This window comes from Arachis hypogaea, chromosome 9, assembly GCF_003086295.3.
Source record: "Arachis hypogaea cultivar Tifrunner chromosome 9, arahy.Tifrunner.gnm2.J5K5, whole genome shotgun sequence".
Classification (NCBI taxonomy): Eukaryota; Viridiplantae; Streptophyta; class Magnoliopsida; order Fabales; family Fabaceae; genus Arachis; species Arachis hypogaea.
In genome coordinates, this window is record NC_092044.1 from 31446443 (window position 1) to 31454539 (window position 8097).

Sequence of the window (8097 nt, forward strand, 5' to 3'; positions counted from 1 at the left end):
ATCTGACCTCCCTGCACTCGAAATGGATTTTTTGGAGTTACAGAACTCCAAATGGCGTGCTCTCAACGGCGTTGGAAAGTAACATCCAGAGCTTTCCAGCAATATATAATAGTCCACACTTTATTCAAGATTTGACGACGTAAACTGGTGCTCAATGCCAGTTCCATGCTGCATTCTGGAGTCAAATGCCAGAAACATTCACGAACCAGAGTTGAACGCCCAAAACACGTTACAACTTGGCGTTCAACTCCAAGAGAAGCCTCAGCTCGTGGATAGATCAAGCTCAGCCCAAGCACACACCAAGTGGGCCCCAGAAGTGGATTTATGCATCAATTACTTACTTCTGTAAACCCTAGTAGCTAGTTTAGTATAAATAGAACTTTTTACCTTTGTATTAGACGTCTTGGATTGTATTATTCAGTCTTTTGACCACGTTTGGGGGCTGGCCATTCAGCCATGCCTGAACCTCTATCACTTATGTATTTTCAACGGTGGAGTTTCTACACACCATAGATTAAGGGTGTGGAGCTCTACTGTACCTCGAGTTTCAATGCAATTACTACTATTTTCTATTCAATTCGACTTATTCCTATTCTAAGATATTCATTGCACTCAACATGATGAATGTGGTGATCCATGACACTCACCATCATTCTCACCTATGAACGTGCGTGACTGACAACCACTTCCGTTCTACCTTAGACCGGCGCATATCTCTTGGATTTCTTAATCAGAATCTTCGTGGTATAAGCTAGAATTGATGGTGGCATTCATGGGAATCCGGAAAGTCTAACCTTGTCTGTGGTATTCCGAGTAGGATTCCGGGATTGAATGACTGTGATGAGCTTCAAACTCGCGATTGCTGGGCGTGATGACAAACGCAAAAGAATCAAGGGATTCTACTCCAACATGATCGAGAACCAACAGATGATTAGCCGTGCTGTGACAGAGCATTTGGACCATTTTCACTGAGAGGATGGGATGTAGCCATTGACAACGGTGATTCCCTACATACAGCTTTCCATAGAAAGGAGTGACAAAGATCGGATAAAAGCAGTAGGAAAGCAGAGATTCAGAAGGAATACAGAACCTCCATACACTTGTCTCAAATTTCCACCATTGAATTACATGAGTAACTCTATCCTATTTTATTCCTTTGCGTATACTATAATTTCTTAATACAGTTGAATCTGCCTGACTGGAATTTACAAGATGACCATAGCTTGCTTCATACCAACAATCTCTGTGGGATCGACCCTTACTCACATAAGGTATTACTTGGATGACCCAGCACACTTGCTGGTTAGTTGTGCGGAGTTGTGACAAAGTGTGATTCATGTTTGAGAGAACCAAGTCTTTGGAGCCATTGTTGATGATCACAATTTTGTCCACCAAGTTTTTGGCGCCGTTGCCGGGGATTGTTTGAGTATGGACAACTGACGGTTCATCTTGTTGCTCAGATTAGGTAATTTTCTTTTCAAAAAGCCTTCAAAAAATTTTTCAAAAAAAAATTTCTTTATTTTCGTTTTTCAAAAGAATAATTTTCGAAAAAAAATAATAATAAAAATACAAAAAAAAAACATAAAATCATAAAAACCAAAAATATTTTGTGTTTCTTGTTTGAGTCTTCTATCATGTTTTAAGTTTGGTGTCAATTGCATGATTTAAAAATTCTTGCATTTTTCGAAAATTCATGCATTCATAGTGTTCTTCATGATCTTCAAGTTGTTCTTGGTAAGTCTTCTTGTTTGATCTTGATGATTTCTTGTTTTGTGTCTTTTGTTGTTTTTCATGTGCATCTTTGCATTCATATTTTCTAAGCATTAAAGATTTCTATGTTTGGTGTCTTGCATGTTTTCTTTGCATAAAAAATTTTTCAAAAATATGTTCTTGATGTTCATCATGATCTTCAAAGTGTTCTTGGTGTTCATCTTGACATTCATAGTGTTCTTGCATGCATCATGTGTTTTGATCCAAAATTTTCATGTTTTGGGTCATTTTTATGTTTTTTTCTCTCATCATTAAAAATTCAAAAAATCAAAAAAATATCTTTTCCTTAATTTTCTCATAATTTTCGAAAATTTGAGTTGACTTAGTCAAAAAATTTTAAAATTAGTTGTTTCTTACAAGTCAAGTCAAATTTTCAAATTTAAAAATCTTATCTTTTCAAAATCTTTTTCAAAAATCAAATCTTTTTCATTTTTCTCACTATTTTTCGAAAATTTTTTAAATTGAATTTTAAAATCTTTTTCTTATCTTTAATTCATGATTTTCAAAGGCTTTACTAACAATTAATGTGATTGATTAAAAAATTTGAAGTTTGTTACTTTCTTGTTAAGAAAGGATCAATCTTTAATTTCTAGATTCATATCTTTTAGTTTCTTGTTAGTCAAGTAATTAATTTTAATTTTAAAAATCAAATCTTTTTCAAAATATCTTTTTCAACCATATGTTTTTAATCATATCTTTTTATCATATCTTTTTAAAATTATATATTTTTCAAAAATTTGATTTCAAAATATCTTATATAACTTCTTATCTTCTTATCTTTTCAAATTTGATTTTAATATCTTTTTCAACTAACTAATTAACATTTTGTTTGTTTCTTATCTTTTTCAAAACCACCTAACTACTTTTTCCTCTCTAATTTTCGAAAATATCTCATCCCTTTTTCAAAATTCTTTTTAATTAACTAATTGTTTTAAAATTTTAATTTTAATTCTATCTCATCTTTAATTTTCGAAAATCATTAACTCTTTTTCAAAATTAATTTTTGAATTCTCTCTCTCATCTTCTTCTATTTATTTATTCATTCACTTCTCTTCACCTCTCTTCATCTCCAATCACTGCCTCTATTCTCACCCTTGTGTGTGGATTCTTCTTCACTTTTATCCCTTTCTTCTTCTACTAATAATAAGGATCCTCTTTACTGTGACATAGAGGATTCCTCTTCCTTTTCTTTTTCTCTTCTCTTTTATATGATCAGGAACAAGGAAAAAGGCACTCTTGTTGAAGCTGATCCTGAACCTAAAAGGACTCTGAAGAGGAAACTAAGAGAAGCTAAATTACAACAATCCAGAGGCAACCTTTCTGAAATTTTCGAACGAGAGAAGGAGATGGCAGCCGAACCCAACAACAATAATGCAAGGAGGATGCTTGGTGATTTTACTAAACCCACATCCAAGTTTGATGGAAGAAGCATCTCAATTCCTGCCATTGGAGCAAACAATTTTGAGCTGAAACCTCAATTAGTTGCTTTAATGCAACAGAACTGCAAGTTCCATAGACTTCCATCTGAAGATCCTTATCAGTTTTTAACTGAGTTCTTGCAGATTTGTGAGACTGTTAAGACGAATGGAGTAGATCCTAAAGTCTACAGGCTCATGCTTTTCCTTTTTGCTATAAGAGACAGAGCTAGAACATGGTTGGACTCATAACCTAAAAATAGTCTGGACTCCTGGGATAAGCTGGTCACGGCCTTCTTGGATAAATTCTTTCCTCCTCAAAAGTTGAGCAAGCTTAGAGTGGATGTTCAGACCTTCAAGCAAAAAGATGGTGAATCCCTCTATGAAGCTTGGGAAAGATACAAGCAGATGACCAAAAAGTGTCCTTCTGACATATTTTCAGAATGGACCATATTAGATATATTCTATTATGGTCTATCTGAGTTTTCCAAGATGTCATTGAACCATTCTGCAGGTGGATCCATTCACCTAAAGAAAACGCCTGCAGAAGCTCAAGAACTTATTGACATGGTTGCAAATAACCAATTCATGTACACTTCTGAGAGGAATTCCGTGAATAATGGGACGTCTCAGAGGAAGGGAATTCTTGAAATTGATGCTCTGAATGTCATATTGGCTCATAACAAAGTGTTGACTCAGCAAGTCAACATGATCTCTCAAAGTCTGAATGGATGGCAAAATGCATCCAACAGTACTAAAGAGACAGCTTCTGAAGAAGCTTATGATCCTGATAACCCTGCAATGGCAGAGGTTAATTACATGGGTGAACCTTATGGAAACACCTATAATTCATCATGGAGAAATCATCCAAATTTCTCATGGAAGGATCAACAAAAGCCTCAACAAGGCTTTAATAATGGTGGAAGAAACAGGCTCAGCAATAACAAGCCTTTTCCATCATCTTCTCAGCAACAGACAGAGAATTCTGAGCAGAGCCCCTCTAATTTAGCAAACTTAGTCTATGATCTGTCAAAGGCCACTTTAAGTTTCATGAGTGAGACAAGATCCTCCATTAGAAATTTGGAGGCACAAGTGGGCCAGCTGAGTAAGAAAGTAACTGAAACTCCTCCTAGTACTCTCCCAAGCAATACTGAAGAAAATCCAAAGAGAGAGTGCAAGGCCATTGACATAGTCAATATGGCCGAATGCAAGGAGGAGGAGGAGGACGTGAATCCCAATGAGAAAGACCTCATGGGACGTCTCTCAAGCAAGAATGAGTTCCCTATTGAGGACCTAAAGGAATCTGAGGCTCATATAGAGACCATAGAGATCCCACTAATTCTCCTTCTGCCATTCATGAGCTCTGAAGACTATTCTTCCTCAGAAGAGGATGAAGATGTAACTGGAGAGCAAGTTGCTCAATATCTAGAAGCTATCATGAAGCTGAATGCCAAGTTGTTTGGTAATGAGACTTGGGAAGGTGAACCTCCCTTGCTCATTAGTGAACTTGATACATAGGTTCAGCAAACTTTACCTTAAAAGAAACAAGATCCTGGGAAATTCTTAATACCCTGTACCATAGGCACCATGACCTTTGAGAAAGCTCTGTGTGACCTAGGGTCAGGCATAAATCTTATGCCACTCTCTGTAATGGAGAAGCTGGGGATCATTGTGGTACGGCCTGCCTTATTCTCATTACAATTGGCAGACAAGTCGGTAAGACAAGCTTATGGATTAGTAGAGGACGTGTTAATAAAGGTTAAAGGCCTTTACATCCCTGCTGATTTCATAATCTTAGACACTAGAAAGGAGGAGGATGAATACATCATCCTTGGAAGACCTTTCCTAGCCACAGCAGAAGCTGTGATAGATGTTAACAGAGGAGAATTAGTCCTTCAATTGAATGGGGACTACCTTGTGTTTAAGGCACATGGCTATCCTTCTGTAACAAGGGAGAGTAAGCATGCAGAGCTTCTCTCAGTACAGAGTCAAACAGAGCCCCCACAGTCAAACTCTAAGTTTGGTGTTGGGAGGCCAAAACCAAACTCTAAGTTTGGTGTTGAATCCCCACAACCAAACTCTAAGTTTGGTGTTGGGACTATATAACATTGACCTGATCACCTGTGAGGCTCCATGAGAGCCCACTGTCAAGCTATTGACATTAAAGAAGCGCTTATTGGGAGGCAACCCAATTTTTATTTATCTAATTTTATTTTTTATTTTATTGTTCTTTTATGTTTTATTAGGTTCATGATCATGTGAAGTCACGAAAAAAATATTAAAATTAAAAACAGAATAAAAAATAGCAGAAGAAAAATCACACCCTGGAGGAAGGACTTATTGGCGTTTAAACGCTAGTAAGGAGCATCTGGCTGGCGTTCAATGCCAGAACAGAGCATGGATCTGGCGTTGAACGCCAGAAACAAGCAACACCCTGGCGTTCAAATGCCAAGAATGCACCTGAGGAGAGCTGGCGCTGAACGCCAGAAACAAGCATGGAACTGGCGTTCAACGCCAGAAACATGCTGCACATGGGCATTGAACGCCCAAAGCATGCATCACTTCGGCGTTTAAACGCCGGAATTGCATGCAAAGGCATTTTACATACCTAATTGGCACAGGGATGTAAATCCTTGACACCTCAGGATCTGTGGACCCCACAGGATCCCCACCTACCATATTCTCCCCTCTTCTTAACATTCATCCTCTCTTACCAATCACCTCAATCTCTCTTCCCCATCACCTCTTCACCACTCACATCCATCCATCTCTTCTCCACCCAATCCCACCCATATGGCCAAAACATACACATCTCTCCCTCTCCTCCATATCTTCTTCCCCTTCCACTCTTTCTTCTTTGCTCGAGGGCGAGCAACATTCTAAGTTTGGTGTGGTAAAAGCATAGCTTTTTTGTTTTTCCATAACCATTAATGGCACCTAAGGCCAGAAAAACCTCACAAAAAAAAAGAAGAAAAAGGGGAAGACAAAAAGCTTCCACCTCCGAGTCATGGGAGATGGAGAGATTCATCTCAAGGGTCCATAGCTCAGTAAAAGAGCATTTGATTGCAAATCAAGAGATTCCTGAGATACCTCAGGGGATAAATTTTCCTCCATACAATTATTGGGAGCAACTAAGGATAAGAGCACCAAAATCACTAAGGATCATGCAACAGAGGCAAGGAAGAGACATAAAGGAGCTCAAAAAGCACTATTGGTCCTTCAAGAAGACGCCACCCTCACTAAGGTGGACTCATTCCTTAACCTCCTTGCTCTTATCTTTCTGTTTTTTGATTTTTATGCTTCATGTTTGTTTATGTTTTGTGTCTCTACTTCATGATCATTAGTATTAAGTAACTATGTCTTAAGGCTATGAATAATTCCATGAATCCTTCACCTTTCTTAAATGAAAAATGTTTCTAATTCAAAAGAACAAGAAGTACATGAATTTCGAAATTATCCTTGAATTTAGTTTAATTATATTGATGTGGTGACAATATTTTCTGTTTTCTGAATAAATGCTTGAACAGTGCATAATTTTGATCTTGTTGTTTATGAATGTTAAAATTGTTGGCTCTTGAAAGAATGATGAACAAAGAGAAATGTTATTGATAATCTGAAAAATCATGAAATTGATTCTTGAAGCAAGAAAAAGCAGTGAAAAAGCAACGGCTTGCGAAAAAAAAAGAAGTGGCGAAAAAAAATGAGAAAGAGAAAGAAAAAGCAAGCAGAAAAAGCCAATAGCCCTTAAAACCAAAAGGCAAGGGAAAAAAAGATCCAAGGTTTTGAGCATCAATGGATAGGAGGGCCCAAGGAAATAAAATCCAGGCCTAAGCGGCTAAATCAAACTGTCCCTAACCATGTGCTTGTGGCATGCAGGTCCAAGTGAAAAGCTTGAGACTGAGTGGTTAAAGTCGTGATCCAAAGCAAAAAGAGTGTGCTTAAGAGCTCTGGACACCTCTAACTGGGGACTCTAGCAAAGCTGAGTCACAATCTGAAAAGGTTCACCCAGTCATGTGTCTGTGGCATTTATGTATCCGGTGGTAATACTGGAAAACAAAGTGCTTAGGGCCACAGCCAAGACTCATAAAAGTAGATGTGTTCAAGAATAAACATACTTAACTAGGAGAATCAATAATACTATCCGAAATTCTAAGTTCATAGAGAAGCCAATCATTCTAAACTTCAAAGAAAAAAGTGAGATGCCAAAACTGTTCAGAAGCAAAAAGCTACAAGTCCCGCTCATCTAATTAGAATTAATATTCATTGATATTTTAGAATTTATAGTATATTCTCTTCTTTTTATCCTAATTGATTTTCAGTTTCTTGGGGACAAGCAACAATTTAAGTTTGGTGTTGTGATGAGCGGATAATTTATACGCTTTTTGGCATTGTTTTTAGGTAGTTTTTAGTATGATCTAGTTACTTTTAGGGATGTTTTCATTAGTTTTTATGCTAAATTCACATTTCTGGACTTTACTATGAGTTTGTGTGTTTTCCTGTGTTTTCAGGTATTTTCTGGCTGAAATTGAGGGACTTGAGCAAAACTCTGATAGGAGGCTGACAAAGGACTGCTGATGCTGTTGGAATCTGACCTCCCTGCACTCGAAATGGATTTTCTGGAGCTACAAAACTCCAAATGGCGCGCTCTCAACGGCGTTGGAAAGTAGAGATCCAGAGCTTTTTAGAAATATATAATAGTTCACACTTTACTCAAGATTTGATAATGTAAACTGGCGCTCAACGCCAGTTTCATGCTGCATTCTGGAGTCAAATGCCAGAAACACGTCACGAACCAGAGTTGAACGCCCAAAACACGTTACAACATGGCCTTCAACTCCAAGAGAAGCCTCAGCTCGTGGATAGATCAAGCTCAGCCCAAGCACACACCAAGTGGGCCCCGGAAATGGATTTA

General features: G+C 37.6%; 1 non-coding gene across 1 annotated transcript; it reads right to left on the minus strand.

The window, feature by feature from the left end:
• Window positions 1-3515: 3515 nt before the first annotated feature.
• On the minus strand, window positions 3516-3619 carry LOC112713576 (small nucleolar RNA R71). Its single transcript, XR_003158547.1, has one exon. It is a non-coding gene; the product is annotated as a small nucleolar RNA R71 (small nucleolar RNA).
• Window positions 3620-8097: the final 4478 nt, after the last annotated feature.